Below are 21,943 nucleotides of genomic sequence, written 5' to 3'. Positions count from 1 at the left end.
AAGGAGATCTGTAAGTCACTTATTGGCAGAATTTGTGGGAACTTATAGTTCAGTATGTAGTACGTCCTCTGAAAAAAATTAGCAACTACATAGCTTCAATGGAAAGTTGTTTGCTATGACTGGATTTAACAAAGGTCTTTGTTCCCCTTCCTCTCTCACTCCCTTTAATCCTTGACCACCCCTTATCCTCTGGGGAAGTGGTCGTAAGACTTTCTTACACTGACAAGTACCTCATTTTCTCCACTGTGTCCTATTTATTTTAACTTATTTTTTTTTTCCTAAGAAAAAAGTTTATGTCCTACAATTATCATCCTTTGTGTTAAGTATTAAAATACGGTGAATAGCAATCAAATCCTTAAGAGACATGATCTCCCAACTCACATGGTACGTTTTTTCTGAGACTCTAACTCTCTCTGGTTTATCATAATAAAGAGGCTTACATATTAGAATTTTATAATTTCTAACTTTTCGGCTATGGGTATTAATGGGAAAAAACATAAAGTTGTATTTATTTCTATTCATGAATCATGTGTCTTATTTTTGATAGTGGGAAACAAAAATAAAGTACATAATAATAAAAAATGCAATAAGAAAACAAAAGAATAAGAATATGACAATAAAGAATAAGAAGAAAATAAAATAATAGATGCCCACAGATGCTTTTTTTCTTTTTCCCTTTTAAAAATGTGTTGCTCTCAGATTACATAACAAAATAAAATATATAATGAAGTACTTTAGCCTCTTGTATTTTTAATAATTGAGGGCCCATCTTAAGAAGAATTCCTAAAGAACCCATAAGTTTCTAAAGCACTTGATATTCATTCGTGTTGAAATTTTCATATTAATATTTAGAAATATGATGCTAAATGTTCTGTGTGTCATATTAATATTTAAATGAGTCAAGAGGTTCTGTTTTTTGTAAATCTCATCAAGTATCATTTTATCTTGATTAAGTCTGCCAAATAATTCGCCATACTTCCTTAAGAACCAATTCACATGTTGTGTTTTTATTCAAAAAGCCTTTATATTGCAGTTAGGACTTTGGATCAATTTTGCCCAGAGCTAGATGTCAAAGATCAGCCCTTTTATTAGTCTGATGTGAATAAGGGTTATAATTATAATCTAATGTGATTGATTTATGTGTATGACTTTTCATAATTTATAATAGTCTTATTATTCCTTTGGATTTCACGTAACATGTTCAGTATAATTTTGAAATAGAAGAGGAATCTGTTGAAAGATTTCAGATAAAATTATATTCTTTTCTCAAACACATCTATCTATAGCTTTTGGGGTTCTGAAAAACAGTGAGTCTTCCCAGGACTGGGAATAATACAAATATTAAAATTCCAGCATTCACTGCACCAAACTTGTATATAAAAATCACCCACTAAAGTCCAGCTTGGTTGATTCTCTGAAAGACTGGATCAGTTTCAAGATGGAGAACTAAAATACATAAAAAATAAAACTAAAAATATTACATTCAAGCAATCACATTTCCATTAACTTACATTACTTTAAAATGAAAATAACATGGAGGGAAGTAATAGCGAGTAAGAGAAGAAAATAATCAGAATAAAAATACTTCAGCTTTGGGGCGCCTGGGTGGCTCAGTGGGGTGGGCCTCTGCCTTCCGCCCAGGTCATGATCTCAGGGTCCTGGGATCGAGCCCCGCATCGGGCTCTCTGCTCAGCAGGGAGCCTGCTTCCCTCTCTCTCTCTCTGCCTGCCTCTCTGCCTACTTGTGATCTCTGTCTGTCAAATAAGTAAGTAAAATCTTTAAAAAAAGTACTTTAGCTTTGTAATAATTAATAGCTTCTCTCAGAGCTTCCTAGTGGCCAGAAGAAGTAGAAAATCAGAGGTCCTCTGGCTTCCCTCTTCTCATAAAAGGAAGGATATTAATTAGTCAGGAGAGGCAATTCTGTGTCTAATCTGAGTTTTCCCACATGTCTTTTATAAGGAACATTGGATGTCATGGTAAAGGCTGTCTTCAAAAGCAGTTAAAAAAAAAAAAAGCGGTGATATTCTGCCTATGCCTGTATGTTCTAGCCATCTTTTATAAAAGCTGGAGCAGGCAGTGTTTGGCTTCATGAAGGTGTGAAGGGACTTTATCTGCCAAACTGTCAGCACCTAAAAGAGTGACTGACATCCTTGAGCACCTGCGAAGTGTAGCCTCTATGTTGTAAGCACGAGAGAACACAGTCTGAAGGAGACACCTGCTCTCAGCCCCAGCCCTGCTCCTGGGGAGCTGTGTGACCAGAGCAAGCTACTCGCCAACATCCCTGCATGGGAGCAACTCGCCTGCCGCGTGTCTCATGTATATTAAGTGCATCGGGACCATTCAGTTATTATTGTATTCATATATAATAAGTATTGCCAATAGGTTTTTCAAAAGCAGAGTTATTCTCTGTCATCAAAAGTATTCAAATAAAGGATGATCCATGACCAGCCAGACAGTGCTGTCTCTTGTTTTCCTCTCACGGTTGGCAATCATAACATGTTTTGAAGAATCACATTCTATTGCATCAAAGTCATTGTGAAAAAGATTTTCAGTAGGAGAGCAACATTTGTAATGCTTGTCACATCTTATTCCAATAGAATGTAAAAAATAAATAAAAGGGAGAGAAGCTGCATTTAAACACACAATGATGTACTTTTTAAAGGCAAAATAGAAGATTCACGGTTGTAGGCAGGTTGTCGAGGAATAATGACCTCTTTATAGTATGCCTCATTGTGTCACAAGCCAAAAGGCCAAATGACAGCCGTAATAAAGTCTGGGGATATAACGTGTCACTTCTATCACTCCTGTTTACCCAGAACTGTCCTCTGGTTTAGACTCATTACTTACATCTCGGAAATCCTGGAGCCAGAACAAAATTCTCCTGCCATCCCTCAACCACATCACTACAATCAGCTTGCCATCCATTTGCTCAGGACATGGACGAGGATCTAAGGCAAAATGTTCTGTCCTTTGGGCATCAGCTAATTCACCTGCATTTGAAGTAAAAACCTGTTCTCTGCTTCTCAGGTGTGCTCTGTCGATCAAGCAAGACCTGCCTCAGTGACAATGGAATGACATCATGATAGAAGAGGGTAGGGTGAGAACATCTCTGCTCACCCACTTTGAACGGTTACTAGCTGGGTCAAGTCCCTCATTTAATCCCCTTGGAGATGAGTTTCATTCTCTTTGTGACGTGACCGATTATTATCCATCCCACAGAGTTATGCCCTGATATTCAACATATGCTGATATTGTGTCAAGTACTGATTTATATACTTAAATAATGATGTATTAGAAATTGACCTTGGGGTTCCTGGGCAGCTCAATGGGTTAAAGCCTCTGCTTTTGGCTCAGGTCATGATCTCAGGGTCCTGGGATCAAGCCCCGCATCGGCTTCTCTGCTCAGCAGGGAGCCTGCTTCCTCCTCCCTCTCTCTCTCTCTGCCTGACTCTGCCTACTTGTGATCTCTGTCTGTCAAATAAATAAATAAAATCTTTTAAAAAGTTAAAAAAAAAGAAATTGACCTTGAAGAAGACATCATCATCTTCATTGCAAAAGCTTATACTTTTTTTTTTTTTTTCTGCAGTTATAAGGTATGTGGCTCTGTTCTCACATGGATTGGCTCATTCTGTCCTCACATATTTCTACCTAATAACACCATTTTACAGATGGAGAACTCAAGGCTCAAAGAGCTAAAGTGTTTGCATATTTTTCACACAAACCCAGTTTGCCTTATTATGAAATCTTATTCTCATATCCCCAGTGTTCTCTAAAGGTTTTGGGGTGAGATGCTCCTAGGGGCCAGCGAGTGTAGACAGGGATATCCATGTATAGGACGTGGATCCCTTTCCTGTTTTATATAATTACGTGAACAGATGGGAAAGGCTAATGACTTTTCGTCCCAGTTGCATTAAACAAGATTAAAGATGCTGACAAAGACTTAAGATCTGTGCTGAGGACTTCAAATCTCATTACCCATATCCCAAGCCACTGTCTTTGTCTTGACATCATTCCTCTGGTCTGTACTGTGGGTTGTGTGTGTCCGCGTGTACGTGTAGGTGTGTGCACTGCTGTCTGGTCTCCCAATGATGCTACAGACACTTGAGGTCAGCTCCCAGAAAGTTTTGGGTTCCTCTTTATAGGACCCTAGACTTGACTGCTGTCTTTGGGTCTGCAGCTTGCCCTTTTAGGACCTGCTACTTAATTAACTGTTGATAGACCATCTGCGCTGTTCAGAGTTCCACATGGCATCTGCCGCGACTCACCTTGGAATCTTAATGTTTAGAGATATTTGTCTACTCAACAGCAAGGTTTTCAAGTAAACAGCAAGATCTGTACATGAGCCATTAGAGGATTGTATGGAAAAAAATAGCTGCATTTGATTAGTTTCAGTTTAAGAATTGGGAAATCAAAAAATGTATAGGTTAATATAACTTAGAATTCTGTTTGTCATATAATCTTTCGACACAGATTCTAGAGACAGCACTGCATTCAGGTTCCCCTCCCCCTACACTGCTTTCTATTCAGTCTTATTGCTTTAATGCTGTTCAACTTCAAGTTCTGGCAATTGAGGAGAATAAGATATGCGGGCATGTTGCAAATATGTTTACTACATTTTCAATATTACTGAAAAGATATTCATGAAAAACACATTGTTTTGTATGTATTTTTCCTAAATGGGTTGAGTGATGTATTCCATTTGCACACCAAGGGTTCTTTGTAACAGAAGTCACATCCCAAAAGTGCTTGCCATTGCCATCACTGTGTAGAGTGTATATATCATATATTTCTTCATGAATAAGTCTTCAGTCTGCTAGCTGTGAGCTAGTAACTGAGAATAAACTGTCTCAAACTGGCAAGTATATAACAAATTAAAAACAAATATATGTATATACACACACATACACACACACAGTGTGTTCCAGATTAAATCATACTGTGGGTCTTGTCTGTTTGTGTGAGTGGTTTTAAGAAATTGTAAATAAGAAATGTCTGTTCATGTCCTCTGCCCATTTATTGAGTGGATTATTTGTTCTTTGGGTGTTGAGTTTGCTAAGTTCTTTATAGATTTTGGACACTAGTCCTTTATCTGATATGTCGTTTGCAAATATCTTCTCCCATTCTGTCAGTTGTCTTTTGGTTTTGTTAACTGTTTCCTTTGCTGTGCAAAAGCTTTTGATCTTGATGAAATCCCAATAGTTCATTTTTGCCTTGCTTCCTTTGCCTTTGGCGATGTTCCTAGGAAGATGTTGCTGCGGCTGAGGTCGAAGAGGTTGCTGCCTGTGTTCTCCTCAAGGATTTTGATGGATTCCTTTCTCACATTGAGGTCCTTCATCCATTTTGAGTCTATTTTCATGTGTGGTGTAAGGAAATGGTTCAACTTCATTTTCTGCATATGGCTGTCCAATTTTCCCAACACCATTTATTGAAGAGGCTGTCTTTTTTCCATTGGACATTCTTTTCTGCTTTGTCGAAAATTAGTTGACCATAGAGTTGAGGGTCTATTTCTGGGCTTTCTATTCTGTTCCATTGATCTATGTGTCTGTTTTTGTGCCAGTACCATGCTGTCTTGATGACATCCAGATGGCCAACAGACACATGAAAAAGTGTTCCATATCACTCGGCATCAGGGAAATACAAATCAAAACCACAATTAGATATCACCTCACACCACTCAGAATGGCTAAAATTAACAAGTCAGGAAATGACAAATGCTGGCAAGGATGCGGAGAAAGGGAAACCCTCCTACACTGTTGGTGGGAATGCAAGCTGGTGCAACCACTCTGGAAAACAACATGGAGGTTCCTCAAAATGTTGAAAATAGAACTACCCTATGACCCAGCAATTGCACTACTGGGTATTTACCCTAAAGATACAAACGCAGTGATCCGAAGGGGCACGTGCACCCGAATGTTTATAGCAGCAATGTCCACAATAGCCAAACTATGGAAAGAACCTAGATGTCCATCAACAGATGAATGGATCAAGAAGATGTGGTATATATACACAATGGAATACTATGCAGCCATCAAAAGAAATTAAATCTTGCCATTTGCAAAGACGTGGATGGAACTAGAGCGTATCATGCTTAGCGAAATAAGTCAAACGGAGAAAGACAACTATCATATGATCTCCCTGATATGAGGAAGTGGTGATGCAACATGGGGGCTTGAGGGGGTAGGAGAAGAATAAATGAAACAAGATGGGATTGGGAGGGAGACAAACCATAAGTGACTCTTAATCTCACAAAACAAACTGAGGGTTGCTGGGGGGAGGGAGGTTGGGAGAAGGGGGGTAGGGTTATGGACATTGGGGAGGGCATGTGCTTTGGTGAGTGCTGTGAAGTGTGTAAACCTGGAGATTCACAGACCTGTACCCCTGGGGATAAAATATATTATATGTTTATAAAAAAATAAAAAATTAAATTAGTGTTGCTTGTAAAAAAAAAAAGACATTGTAAATAAGAAATTATATAAATCTTTAGCTTTCCTATGGAAAAGCTTTTCTATATAATAATATCTAAGCAATTTGTTTCTTAATTCCTTAAAGCCAGTACATTAGGAACATTATTCCTAATAAAAATAGACCGTGACATTTATCTATTTTCTTTTTGGAGAAAGAAGATATAAACTCAATCTGTAAAGTATAAATAGCCTAATTTAGAATTATTCAATCATGGTTGAATAGCCATTGAAAAAGAATTTTAAAAACTTTTTCAAGATTTTAATGACACTAGAAACTGATCATAAAGATGTATAATTATAGTATTCAAAGTTCTGTATTACTTTCATCACTTTCTTCCAAAAATAGATTTTTACTCTTTGTCTTATTGTCCCTAGTATCGTGCTAGGTAACTCTGAAAATCATTGAGGACATAACTACCATTATCGCCACAGCCCACGTGGTGAGAGACAGGAAGTTACCCAACCATAATTCATCACTCTTGACAAACAACATGTCAGCTGAACAGAAGGAAAGTGGGAAGAAATACAGCAGGACAGCGAGGATGACTGTGACAAGGACAGCAGTGATGATTACCAAATCAACAACCAAAAAGGAAGGTATCATTCTGAAAGAAATGTGGTGCTTAGGAAATTGCTATGTGATAGTAAAGAAAACTCGAATCTAACAAGTTTGGTTTTTTTTTTTTAAAGATGAAAGAGTTATTTTTTTTTTTTCTGAGTCTAGTTAGCATACTTCAACTTTGACCTGACAGAACTTGTAGGTTTTTAGACATACTTAGCCAATCAGCCACAATTTCGATGAATTATGACAAGAGCTTTTGATCAGCATTATTAGAGGGCAAGATGCTTCCCTTGCTGCTTTGGGAAGTTTCTGAGTTCAGTTAGATGCTCTCTGACCATACACATGCACACCTACACCCTAGTCTTTTTATTTACTATTGGAAGTGGATTTTCCAAACAAGTTTTCATTAATTTTTCTTAGCTGTCTCTGAACTTCTTATAATTTTAAAAGCAGAATTAAAAGTGAACATGAACTTCATGTTATAGAGTAGACAAGTTGTACTGTAATTCTGAAACAAAAATAAATCTTAAAAACAATGCACTATCTTCGTATAGCTAACACATGGGGGGGATTTCTTTAAGTAGCATTACCAAATGCTAGAATTGTTGAGCCTTTTTTTTTCTTACTAGTTTTCAGAAAATAAATTTAAAATAGTGAAAAATATATGAGCAGTACAAAGGTTTGCTATTTTTGGTATTCTTCTTCCTTCATAGAACATTCCTTTTAAAAAATTATTTTTGGTTTTTCATTTACTTGCAGACATAGTTGGGGAAAGAGACATTACAGACACTGGAAAAGAAAATTTAAGAGTTTAAATTATCTGGGATGGGCACTAAAGGGAGGGACCCAGGATCAAGCACTTACTTTCCCTTCGGGGTCCATCAGACCTGGGTTTGAATTCCAGCTCTTCTGTTTGTAACCGTGATTCCCTGGAGTAATTCAATTAACTTGTGTTTGGTGAGTCTGAAATGACAGTAAATATGGCTCCTTTATCCAGCAGAGATGTTACCACATTCTTTATTTTACTGGGATTGGGTTTCTCTTCTCTCTCTCTCTCTTTTTTTTTTTTTTTTAAAGAAAATGTTCATGCTTTTTTTTTTTTTTTTTCCCCCTATAATATGGCATTGAAAAATTGGAACAAATCCCTGTCTGGGAAGTGAGGCTGATGCTTTCTAATTCACGTTTTTGGGTTACTGAGCATCTGGTCAGTGGATTAAAACAAAACAAACAAAAGACAACCTTTTGCATTACTTAAGTCTTTTCTGAGGTGGGTGTGGAACGACACAAACTTCTGTTGGAGGCAAGCGATCCAGCATCCAAACATCACGCAGGACATCTGGAGTAGCTGCGAGCGGTGTCCGCTCCCACCACTGCCTGGCTTCTTCGTGGCTGGTATGCCGAGCATCTGGACACTTGTAAATAGTGTTGGGAAGAGGAGGAGGATGAAACAGCAAGAATGCTAGGCTGGGAGGAGGAGGTCAGCCAAAGTTGTGCAGGGGAAGCCCAAACATGCCATTGGTGCAAACCCATGCACCACTGATGTTCTTAGTGGGAACATCTGGTGGAAGCCCATGATGGCGTCTTCACCGCCTTGAGCTGGATGGTTAACCTGTTGGTACAACTGGTGAAACTCCGGCAGGCTAGGTGAGGCCCCACGGGAAGGGCCTGGAGATTCCCCATCCAGGTGGTCTGGCACAGAGGAGAAAGGCTGGGCCCCTGCACAGTATGGGAGGAGAGGCATCTGGCTGTCCCTCTTTTGGTACCCGCCTCCCCCATAGGCCTAGCTCTGTGCAGCTTTTGTGGGATGGGGCCCAGGGATGCACAGCAGAGGCTCCAGGTGCTCAAGCAAAGTTCCTTCCCTCCAGCCCCGTGCCCCATGCTCTAGTCCCGCACCCACCCAGGGGTTGGCATAGATTGGGTATTTTACTACCTGCTATGTATTGCACAAAATGTCTACTGAAACTGGTGATAGGACATCATGACTTGAAATGACAATAGAACGTGGTTTTTGGTAGAATATACAGCAAAGCTGTGGTGGAAATTATCAAAGCAATGACCTGATTCCACTCAGTAACTTCTAGATGTACCCCAAAGGAGAAACTCGGAAGATGTTAAGAAGCTGAGTTACCCAGGGGTGCCTGGATGGCTCAGTGGTTAAGGATCTGCTTTCGGTTCAGGTCATGGTCCCAGTCTCCCTGTTCAGTGGGAAATCTGCTTCTCCCTGAGCCTCTGACCCTTTCTCCCACTTCAAGCCCCTTCCTGCCCCTCTCTGATGCTCCCTGCCTGTCCTCCTTTTCTCTCTCTCAAATACACACACACACACACACACACACACATATACACAAAGGTGAGTTAGCCCTTGACTCTAGGTGACTCGTGTTAATCTCCTCGTGTTCTAGATAGGATTATCACATATTCTGTTAATTTCCCTTTAGTAGAAAACAACATCTATGGTTATCAGGGAAGCTCCCTGTGTTAACTGAAGAAAGTTCAAAATGTGGGGGAATGATCATTGGCAGAATCCCCTGTCTTTAGGGGGAAAAGGGTCTGACTAAGTCCTGAAGAGAAACATTTTAAAGAGGAAAGGCAAATGGCTATAGCACTAAGAAGTGAGAACTGAAATTAGAAATGAAGAGAAATGAAAAGCTTCCTTATTTCCACAGTAGGAGGTAGACTCTGTTCTTCCTTTGGCGTCTTATCCTCTTGGCTCTTCCCTTTGGATTGCATTGTTCTGCTCAGGTCTCCCTCGGAAGTCGATATGTTTGGTAAACTAAAAGGATGAAGTTCTCCTCCCCTTGAGAATTGTGGCCTAATATTTTCCCCACCTCTACCAGAAGGTAAGTGGATACCAAGGTAACAGGCAGAAAGATGGAGATTTGGGGTCAAATACCCTTTTTGCGCCTACTTTCTAGTTCCCTGGGATTGGTCCTTCAACATTAGAGAAGTGCTTCTCCAACTGAGTGGGTTATATGACATAGCGTGTGGGTATCCTCAAAGCCATGTGATCAACATGCTACATTTTCCTGAAGGATTTGGAGGTGAGGGACAACCATTTTTATCACAATGAATATGGACACTTTATGACAAAATATTGGAAACGCACGTAAATGTTCAGGATAAAAACAAGGCTCCAAGAGAACATTGTATGTTTAGTGTGATGCATTAGACTGTGATTGGGGGTGATGGGGATGGTGTTGGGGAGGTTTTGTGGAGAGGGGATGAGGAAAATGCTTGAAAGTCCCATATTAACAAATTGTACATAATTGTTTATAGTGTGCCTTTTAAACTGTATCTGTTGGGAGCCCCAATCATTGTCACAGCCAAGACAGAAACATTCTTCCTGGTCACCAACATCATGACCAAATGTTATGTATGCAGTGATGCTTTGTAAAGTATAAATCACAGAACAGATAGAAGGTTTTCTTTTTTCAGATTTATTTATTTGAGAGAGAGAAAGAGTGTGTGTGTGAACATGGGGGGAGGATGGAGGGAGAGGGAGAGAGAAACTTAAGCAGACTTCCTGCAGAGCCTGATACTAGGCTCAATCTCATCCCCCTGACATCCTGACATGAGATGAAACCAACCGTCTGATGCTTAACTGACATCACAACTCAGACACCCCAAAGTTGTTGGGTCTTTTTGTTTTTTGTTTTTTGTTTTTTTTTAGATTTTATTTATTTATTTGTCAGAGAGAGAGAGAGAGCAAGCACAGGCGGACAGAATGGCAGGCAGAGTCAGAGGAAGAAGCAGGCTCCCTGCAGAGCAGGGAGCCCGATATGGGACTGGATCCCAGGACGCCGGGATCACGACCCGAGCCGAAGGCAGCTGCTCAACCAACTGAGCCACCCATGTCTCATCTTTTGGTGCTTAATTTGAAGCATTCTGGATTGGTTGGTTTATCTTTGTTAGAGAGAGCACTCTCTAATTGAATATTTCTTTTAGGAGACCTGTGAAGGTGTGTACATACCTATGTGTGTTCGTATAGTTAGAATTTTTTTCTAAGAAAATTAGTTCTTTCCCCTTTGTTGTGCATCCTCCGATTAAGCTGTAGCATGTGAATGGGTGTCTAGGGCTCATACGTAATGGCATTACAGTGCTGATAACAATTTACTCTCCCCATGGTAGAGCCACAATTGTTTGGATTAGTTTGTTTGTTTTCATCTGCTAATACTACTCCACGAAAATTTTTATGAAATTTGTGGACATAGAAAACTGGGAGAGCTTCATTTGACAAACAGATGTCTGAACTGCGTTTCTCTGCTCCTGCAATGTTTATAATGCCTTAAATGTTTACACATGCATAAGGTACAGGAAATTCTCAAAACGGTAAGAATTTGTTTAGGCTGATCTAATTGGTTTATTGGCTTAGCGACAAGAGTTTTTGAAGAGCACATGTGGAACATCTTAAGGATTATTATTCTTTTTAAGTCTCCAGGAAAATGGAGGCAGTCGTGTGTTTGACGAGTACCTCCCTCAGCTAAACAAGCACCGGTGTGCAAACGTTGCTGTCTAAGAATATGGCGCGTGTGAAGGATTAACGTCCATCTCTTACCGCTGAGTATCTCCACGTAGGCTCAACTCACCGCGTTCATCACATTACTTGCCACCTCATGACTTCTGAGTCTCTTTTGGTCTTCCACCTTTCCTGACGCATCAGACAAATCTTCTTTAAAGTAAACACCATTTGTCTCCTGTCATGCCTTAGCCTTCGAACCTGCGTGAGCCTCTGTTCCTGATAATTTCAAGACCAAACTGTTCTGCCTATATTTTTCAATATTTAAAGTGTAAACGACAAATCTGTTGTCTTTGTATATTTATTATTTACACTCCTATTGTTGGACCTATGGTTAAAGACAGTGTTTTTATTTTCTTTCACTATAAATAAAACCATAGTTGCCACTTAAAATTATTATTAATGCACATAACATTTACAGGTGTGGGGTCTTCCCTAATACATACCAGGTCTATAAATTTATATAAAATATATGTAAATTATACATATATATACACACAATTCAATTATGAAATTTCTTGTAACTGATAAACAGTCATGAACTACAAGAGTATGACTTTAAACAGGGCATGAGAAAGATTGATAATGAAAGTGTGAAGCTGAGCTGAATAAATGGTTTGTTAAATGTGCTTACCTGGTGGCAGGTGTGGCCATTAGTTTTCTGTGTATTCACTATAATCATTTCCTTGATTTATGTGTAGAATGTGTTATTGGAAACTCTCGCTAGGATATTTGACCTCTCAGAGGTTGTAGAATGTTTTTTAGCTGTCAATATCTGGAATGTAAATTAGAAACTCATAAAATTAAACCATATAAATGCTTTTGGTTTCCAAAAAGTTGAATTTTTGTTAATTTAATTTAATTTTTTTTTAGTTTTTGAGGTTGGTTTCCTGGTACTTACACTTTTTCTTATCCTTTATTCCAGTGAATGTAAGGGATGGAATAAACATAAGAGAGTTAGATCAGTAGAAACATTATCTTAAATAAAACCATTTATTTCTTACTCATGTAGTAGCTTTCCATAAATTTTAAGTGCTAAGTTCTTTCAAAAAAACCTCAAAATACTAAAATTTAGGAAATGCGAATTGGAGATGATGTTGTCATCATCATAATTTCTGCTGTTAAAGGAAAATTGCATCAAAGTAGGAAAATAATTATATTTTGATACATTCAATGCTCACAATCATGGTAGATATATATAACCCTATATATAGATACATATATATATATATATATATATGACTCTATATACAGATATATACATATATAGATATATATATTTGGTCATTTGCAGCTGTGAGAGGGGATATTTGTTCTTTAAAAACTTCAAAAACACACAAAGTCTATTGGTGACTCAGTTAAGATATCTACAAATGCACATATGTAGCACGTATCAGGCACCGCATTATTTAACGGGTTTGAAAATTCAATGTTCACACTAAACTGTGTAGGTGTTAACAGTTTAGTTGATACTTTTAATTCATTTGGCCAGTATGTATCCTCTTCATGGCTCTTTCACAGAATAATTTTTTTTTTCTAATTTAAACACAAGTACATTTTCGTTGTTTATCATTTGTGGAGTATATATAGAGTTTTTCAAATAGCACATTAGAGAGTCTACAATGTGGTGTCTTTTTCTCAATATTTAGAAATATTTATATACAGAGCAGAAAGCATAACAAAACCAAAGATACCCCCACTATTATGTAAACTTGATAAGAAAACAGGCTTTTCCATTTTGTTTATATCTCGCAACTTATAAAGGGCATTGGCATACAGTAGGTACTTGATAGGTATCTGTTGAAGGGGAAGGAAAGGTATGATATCCTCCACTGTATGAAATAGTTGGGGTTAGATGGGCTGTTCTTAGTGTTGGTACCTGAGGATGCCTTATTGAGGGACCCCATGGAGCTTAGCAAAAACCATCTCTTTCAGACCCCAGTGTTTCCAAGTTGAACTGCAGTACCAGTGCTTACACTGACTCTCTGATACGGGCAAGATACTTAACTTTCTAAAGCCCAAGGTGCCTCCTTTATGAAATCAGGATAATGCTCTTAATTTTAGGGTGTTGAATTAAATGAGTAATGTATATAACTTGCCTAGAATAGTCCCTGGGCTGACATAGACTCTCAATAAATCTTGTTAGCATTCCTTTAATTCCAGAAGCAACATGGGTACCTCATTGTGATGTCATACTTCAGTCTGTTACTCTCGTTTCCTGCTGGGTGTGTCTGACCATTCTTCCCTGCTTTGATCTGGTCTGTGACCACTCTGTGAAGTGATCTAATGAACTGGCACTGCACTCAAGTACTAGTAAGCAGACAATGTTTTACTACTCAAAACACAACTAATTATTTTTAAAGGAAATTGTTGAGGATTTCAAAGTCTTACCACATTGAAACAAAGGTGTAATGAAAAACTTCTAGAAATAGTACCAAGACAATGAGCAAGATCCTTTCAACTAGGAGCTTGACGTTCCAAACAACATAATACCATTTAATGGAATTACTTGTGCCCTATGTGACCCATGATTGGGATAAATGTTCTCAAATATTCTAGGATAAAAAAAATTTTTTTTTCTCCTCACTAAAACCTTGACAATGAACTTGAGACTTGTAAGAATCTGAGTAGATAAGAAGGTAGACTTCTGGAGTAGCACTGGCAGGCTTTTCTCTCTTCGGAATATCCCTTACATCATGGAGAAAGGAAAAGCAAGAAACAAATGTATGACTATAATACTTGCTTTTGGAAAGTTCTAGTTATGGCTTTGAGCACAGCTAGTAGAATATGACTACTGGTTAAGAGCTAGTAGAATATGGCTACTGGTTAAGAAAACCGGGTAATATCAGATTGTGACTTTCCACTGAATCTGTCTTTTGTCATTAAATACTAGATGGTCTGTGGAACAGGTGAAGGATTTCTAAGAGATGATAGAATGGATATGTGAGAACACAGTTAGAAGAGACAAAAACTTGCCTTCCGAGATAACAACCATATCAGATCAAAGGCTTTTCCCATGCAGAGAATTTGGGAATCTACATGTTGTAAATCTTAGCTAATGACTGACCATGAGTACATAAAAGATATTTTAATAATGACAAAATTAGGATAATAAGGCCATGTATTTCACAGAATTACTCTGAGTATCAATTAAGCTAATTAAGTTAAATAACACAGACCACGAAGTCTCTATCCCAGTCTGTCTCAATATTAAGAGCATTGTATGACCCAGTTCCAAGTTCTACTATCTAAGATGGGATTTATGTCCAGGATCTTAACTTGGGGCATGCGGTTAAAGGAGGCCTCTACTGTATCTTGGCACCTCAGTGGATCTCCTATTCCTGGGGAAGATACAAGAAAGTTGTTCGTAGAGTAAAAATGATCAGCGGCTCACCAAAGCCACCAGCTAGCTGTTACCATTAAGCAATTAAATGTGTATTTACTGCCCACATTGTCTGAGATTCTTCAGGAGGCCCTGAGACATAAGGAGGAACCAAAAAGGACACATACAGTTTTTGGAAATAATCAGCTATAAAAGAAACTGTTAAAAGAGCTATACAAAAGAAATACATAGAATGCTTTCTGAGAACAGAGCAGAGAACATTAGCTTCTGCCCAGGAAAAGGAGTAGGGTCAGGAGCTGCTTTCACATTTCAAAAACAGTGAGTAAATGTTTCTACAAAGACAAAAGAGTAACAGTTTCAGGGGTCTGGTCCTTCAGGAAGGCTCAGGTAAGACACTGTTGTTATAGTGCAGCATATTTTGAGGGACAGTGACAAAGGACAGAGCTGAAAAGATGGACATGATCTGACATTTGAGGGTCTTGTCTGCCATGCTAAGGAGTTAACCTTATTGTATTCTGAATCATAAAGGACGCTAAAGAATTTGGAGCAGAGGATGGATAGGATTGTGTCTGGATTTTGTCAAGAACATTCTCACTGATGTGAAAAAATGCGTAGGTAGGTGGGATTGGGGGGGCAGGAAAAATTGTTGGAAGTTTGTTGCATCAGTTTGGTCCAGAAGTGTTGGGGTTCGAATCAAAGCAGTTGAGTTCATACGGAAGAAGTCTCCTGGGAATTACAGTCTCTTGGGTCAGAAACGATGTGTCCAGCCAGAATTCAGGGTTCTGTTAAGGAGGAAGAGGAGAAGTAATAGTGGGGCGAGTAAGTCACATTCTCTGCCATTGTCAACAAGAACAAGTTAATGACACCAGAAATAATTTTTCCGTCCACCCTTCCCACAGTGGGGGCCTCTCCTAAACTGACGGTCTGGCCCAACGTGACAACATTTACATTGGAGTGCTACACGACTGTAATTCCAATGTTTTTAAACTTGGGGTTTGAAAGTTTGTTTTGGCAGATTTCCCTCGGTTTGGGTTTGGTTTGTTTGGCTAGAAAGTGGCATATTCAGACAGGCTTAAATCCCAACTGTAGCAAACACAATCTTCGGCTTTTCGGATTCTATAGTTCAACACACTACTGATCCCAGGTAGACAGCTCTGGATTACACGGGGGACATGCTGGCAAGATGAGGGAGTTAGGTCATGAATATAGCACCACCGGCTTCTTGGGGGAGGTGGAGGGGTAGGGAGAAAATTATGTCTGGAAATGTGGTCCAGGCTGGACTCTGCCATTTGCTCGTCGTTATCCCCTAGAGGAAAAATATATCAAATGTAAGGCTTTGGATATACTGAAAAATAGTTCAATTTTAGAAAAACTTCCTGAACCATCACCTATCCATTTCTTTCTCATTTCACGTTCGCTATCAAGGAAACGTACACAGGCAAAGCATACTTCTGCTTTGTGCCTGTATCCTCTGTTATCTTCTGGACTAAAACAGCCTTGTTGATAACGTAAAATATTTTCTGGGTATTTATATGTATATGGCATTCCTGGCTTAAATAAAATGATTACTGGCATTTGATAATTTAATGAATCTTTATTTTTCCTGGAACTGAGAACATTGATGTTGTAAGGGAAATGATTATGAATGTTTCATTAAAAGAAAATCCGGTAATCAAACATAATATAGACTGAAGAAAAGTGCATATAGCTCAGAGTACTGGAGGTATATAATGTCTTTCAGCAAAGAACAATCTGTTTAAAAAGAAATAACCTGCAGTTGTCACCCTGAAGACTCTTGTCCAAAGGCATCTAGGACTGTTATATGGATGCTAGAAGCTAAGCTACTTTTGTCTTGCAGGGTGTAGAGCTCTTCCAGAAGCTAGGAAGATCAGTCATCTCCTTTCCCTGGGTTGTGAGGAGTAAATAAAACAAAGTATATAAAAGCACATTGGCTGTTCTAAGTAAAATACAAATGTTTATGATTACTCTTCTCATCCAAAGAGACAAGAGTTTCCATTCATTAGAAGGGCTCTAAGAGGCTTCAGGAGGCTGTTTCTTGAGGCAGATCTGGCCATATGCGTAGAATTTGGGGGGTTGACTCATAGATGATACAAATGGGTAACCTTGCTTCAATTGCCCAAGGAAAGACATCCGTCTCACTAAGGGGACTGCGTAATGGGGCTATAAAACACGCTTGTGGACGGGTCTAGTGAGAAATATGAAAGTTCAAATGGACAAGGAAAATTACCTATTGCAGCACAAGATGCTTGCTTTAAAAATTGCATAGGGGATATTGATCTGACAGAGAATGGCAAGAAAAATACATGGGAGCGGCGTGTGTGTGTGTGTGTGTGTGTATATATATATGGATATTATATTCATCTCCGTGGCAGAGTAAAAAAGGAAAAGAGATTAGCATCTGATATATAAAATAACCCTACAAATGTGATTTACCCCCAGAACCGCGTTGGTGTTAGAGTGATTTAATTATGCATTTAATGCTAGATGTTGTGGTATTCATTTGATAGGCAATCTAACATCCATATACAAACTGTAACTTTTAGATCATTGTAATCAATCCTCTGAAATGATTGAAATGATACTAACTTGCTTTTTTCCCCCACAAGTTTTTCACATACTCAGTACCTGCAATTTGAGTTTAAAGGTTGCATTTTCTGCTGGCAGTATCAGGGGTTTTTGTAGAAAAATATCCCAGGAAATAGGCCAATTTTTTAATAAACATTATCTCTTTTTATGCCTCCAAAGGATCACTTAAACTGAGTACTGTTTCCAGCCTCAGTTTGCAGGGGCAGCCGAGTGTCAGACAGTGAAATAAGCATCCTCAGGTCACATACACTGGCTCTGCAGAACCGGAAATGACCTCGATCTGTCTGACATCAAACCTCTGCGCTCAGGAAACTGTCGCTAATGGGTTGTTATCAGCTCAAAGAGGAGCTTCTACACTATCTGTGGGGTTCTGTTTTCATTTTTTAAAATGTCCAGCCCATTGAGCACTCTTATTTTTGTAAAATATGATACAATGTTACTGCAAAGTCAAATTGCTATAAAAGTTTTGAAATGCTTTACTTTCTACCCTTCATTCATTATAATTTGATCATAAACTGTTCACAAACTGGTTCCAATCTCCTTTCAGTAGCATGGACTAAAATTCCAATTTGGGATTTCTTAGATCTCACTTTCTAGAAGTTTCTGGTGTTATTAAATTCAAGATGTGGAAAGAGTTTCCTTCAGCAATGCGATTATTTTTCATCGTTTGTCGTAAATGACATCAAATGTCTAATGTAATTTGAGAGCACCAGGAAGTTTTGTTATCATGCCCCCAAAATAGCCTGACCTGAGGAAGCTTCTCAGCTTTAGAAGCTTTCTATTTGTGCCTTGTAAAATAGGGTAGTTTATAAAATGTTTCCATTTTTGCTTCAATATGTTTCTCATCATTATCCAAAATGTAATAGGGGGACTTTAGGGTTTACAGTATTATTTGCAGTGGAACGAAGAATCCAGTGTTTTATGCTACAGTTGTAATTCTTTCTCGATTGTTAGAATTCACTTTTCCTTCCAATAACCTGACCGCAGTCTAAAGTTTGGTAAGGTCCCCCTTTATATGGGGTGGAAAAGCAAGAGGACTGAGCGTCTCTTTAGATACACTTAACAGTATTCTAGCAAGTCTGAATTTAAATATGTGCAGCCCACACCCTCTGGTTTTCTATTTCGAGTTGGGTTAAGTATTGTCAAACAGAAATGGTGCTGTTCTCTTTAACCAAATACATTGGCTAAGAGAGGGTTATCATTTATCTAACTATATCCGAGATGGGCAATCTTCTATGACCACAGGGGACAGGAGGAAATTTAATGAGTGCAGACTTCTGCGAGTAAAACAAAAGATCCTGGTGGGGCCTTGGCTGAATGGAAAGCACTTACCCCATGTGAAGGCATTCACAGTCGATATTGTAAAGCGCTGTATGAGGCAAACAAAACAGGTGTCTGGGCTGCATTTCTATTTCCATCTTCTGTCTACATCAGCAGCGTGAATGTTTCAAAGCTTTAAAATACAATGAAAGCTAATTCTAAACCATTCAGCTTCATCCAATATAAAAATGGTTTTCATTTTCTGATTTATAAGCTCCTTATACGGGTTTCCCCCCAACACCTAAAATTCTGGTTTTGAGGCCATGTCGAGGAAAGAGGAGAAAATGTAAAGAAGGAACAGAAAATGATGGTTGTGGTAGGGCAGGGCTGCCTCTGGTCCCCGGAGGTTGAAGTGGTGGTTTTGTGTGGGGGAGATGTAGGGTGGGTTTGCTGAGGACAGGCGGGGCTCATGAAGGAGAAGCAAACTGATTGGAAGACAAGTTCTACTCCTGGTTTAGGTTTAATGAATTCTCACTGTGTTTCAAGTACTGTGCTAGGTGCCTTGTGTGGGCGGCGTCATTTGTTACTTTCAACAACTTTATGAGATATTCTCAGTTTCTCCTGAGGTGAGCTGGGTTTTCAGCAGGGGGGTTTAGGAATATTTGGTTTCTTTGGTGCATCGTTACCATATTTACATGCATAATTCATGACTTCTTAGAGCAAATATTGAGGATGGAAGAGATTTTATGCATTTTAAGTGTTCTTATTTACCTAGATAATGACTTATTTTGTGTTCATTCCTCTAGTCGCTGTGAAATCCTCCAGGAACAGCCTTGTCCCTGTTCTCTTTAGAACCCATGAGAACGAATGCTGTTCACGGGTGGAGGTTTTCCTGTCTAGTGCATGGATGTGTTCCTCGTGATTAGAGCAGCACTGCCTCCTACTAGGATCTCAGTGAACATTTCCAAACGAGTAAGTGAGTGAATGGATTGTTCCTATTTTACAGGTGAAGATGGAAAGATTTAATAACTGTTAAGGTGACATGGCTCAGTCTGAATAAAAACCCCTGCTCTTAACAATTATGTTAATCTATGTGCAACGAGGAACCGTTAATCAGAATAATTATTTGTGTGAATCTGGACTTGAGTAGATGATCCTGGCCTCAGCGAGGAGAACGGACGACCCTATGGGGTCTGGGGTGTGGTGGTCATTGAGCCCAGGACTGAGTGATTCAAAGAAAAGAGGCGGTAGGAGATGAGACAGACACCGCTCAGGACACATTGACAGTGGAGGATAAGAGGAAGGTAGTCCCAGATGACCCTAAAGTTTCTAGAATCGGACACTGAAACTTCACAGGAGTGTCCAGAAATTTCATCTTCATCCCTGACCGAAGTTCAGTCCCCTCCTTGACCGTGGGGCCCTTTACAGCAGGAACGCCAGGTAGGAAAGGAACACAAGAAGATCTCCAACTGTCTGGCCAAATCAAGTCTGAGAATTGCAGGACCTGTAGGAGCTCAGTCCTCCTCATGTCCAGTTTGAGGAATGGGTGAGAAAAGAGAATAAGATGACCAGTCCCTCTCTTAGGGTGGCTTAGAGCAGCAGCCCTAACTCACCTTCCCTGTCCAGCTCTAAGAGCAAGAACAGATCTGCTCGTGAGACGTTTACCCCAGTTACCCATGTTCACTCCACCTCTGAGAGTCCATCTGTGTGTTCTGTTTGTCCCTGCTTTAAAACATACCATCTTTCGGCTGGTCCGAGTGCAGGAGTGTTTACGATGAATTGATCACAGGCAGTTACAGAGCTCATTGTTCCTTCTCCACTCCCCCTGCTTTGCTTGACTAGCTTTAAAAAAACAAAAACAAAGACCATATCAGCTTTCACTTTTTAGCAGTTGTTTTAGTGATACTCTCCCATACTGCATGTTAGATGTATGTTTTGATTTTTAGTAGGCCATAAACAATTTAAAAAGACCCTTTTTTTTTTTTTTTTTAGTCCTCATGTATATCTATGTTTGGATCTCTTAGAACTTGTACTAGAGTCATCATATGCCGTATTTGCTCAAATAATGTTGCTATGATACAGGAGTAACAAGTTCTCGACTGAATAAATTCCTCCCTTCAAGTCGGTGGTGATAGATAGGGAGATAGATGGAAAAAGTGATGATGGAGAGATAATGGGAGTTTACAGGTAGGTGACAGGTAAATAGATGATTGATAGATGATTGATTGATGATTGATAGATGATAGATGATAGATAGATAGAGCTCTCCGTCTTTGTGACGCAGTTGGATGGATAGTTGGGTAGATGAGATGGCCCAGCATGATCATTCCCAGCAAATAATTCCTACCCGGTGGACAATGACCTACCTTTGAGGAGGTGACCTGTCTATTTTTAAGATGGTAGGATATCCTTGCCAAAAAAAGGTGACCTTATTCTTGTTTCTTCAAGAGCAAACTGTTCTAAATGTGAGCAATTTATTTCCAGGTATTACATTACTCATTGGGAGTATGAGACATCCAGTAAACATCTATTAGCTGATGTGGGACTCACAACAAGATAGACTTTTGACTTTTTCAGACCTACATTCTGCAAAACACTTGAACCTGCTTGAAATTCACTGAAGATTCTAATAAAAATTAATACACATTTAGGAGTCAGATTAACGGTGTGACAGGACTCTCACAGAACTCTAGGGAATCTTCTCTGCCTTTCACAACTCTGTTTTGCTGAGGTATTACTGATTTAATGTCACAGTATCAGAGCTCTATCTTCTACTGGAATACAATACGTAAATGAACCTTAATGCCAGACGTAGCCTTTATTACAAAAGCCTTATGGAGATTGAATTGTAAGAGAATTTATTTTAGAGATAATATAAGCTTGAAAGCATCCTTGCTAAAAACATTATAATTCTAAGCTCAGTGATACTTTATGCCAATTAATGATTTCGGGATTATTTATTAGGGCATTTCAAGTTCACAGAAAGTTTTAAAAGCCCAGAAAGTGTTTACCACAGTCATCTCAAAAGCAATAGGAATGAAAGCAAAAGGAAATGCTTCAACCACCTTCATTAAGAAGTTTATTGAACTGCTCATTTCAACAGCAGGATATAAACAGAGAAAACAGCCTTTAGAAATAAATATTAAAAACTCATCTCCATAGACCTATAGGAGAGAACAGAGAGCTAACAACCT

The sequence above is a fragment of the Neovison vison genome, chromosome 5 (assembly GCF_020171115.1).
Source record: "Neovison vison isolate M4711 chromosome 5, ASM_NN_V1, whole genome shotgun sequence".
NCBI lineage: Eukaryota > Metazoa > Chordata > Mammalia > Carnivora > Mustelidae > Neogale > Neogale vison.
Note: the sequence above shows the minus strand (reverse complement) of the source record.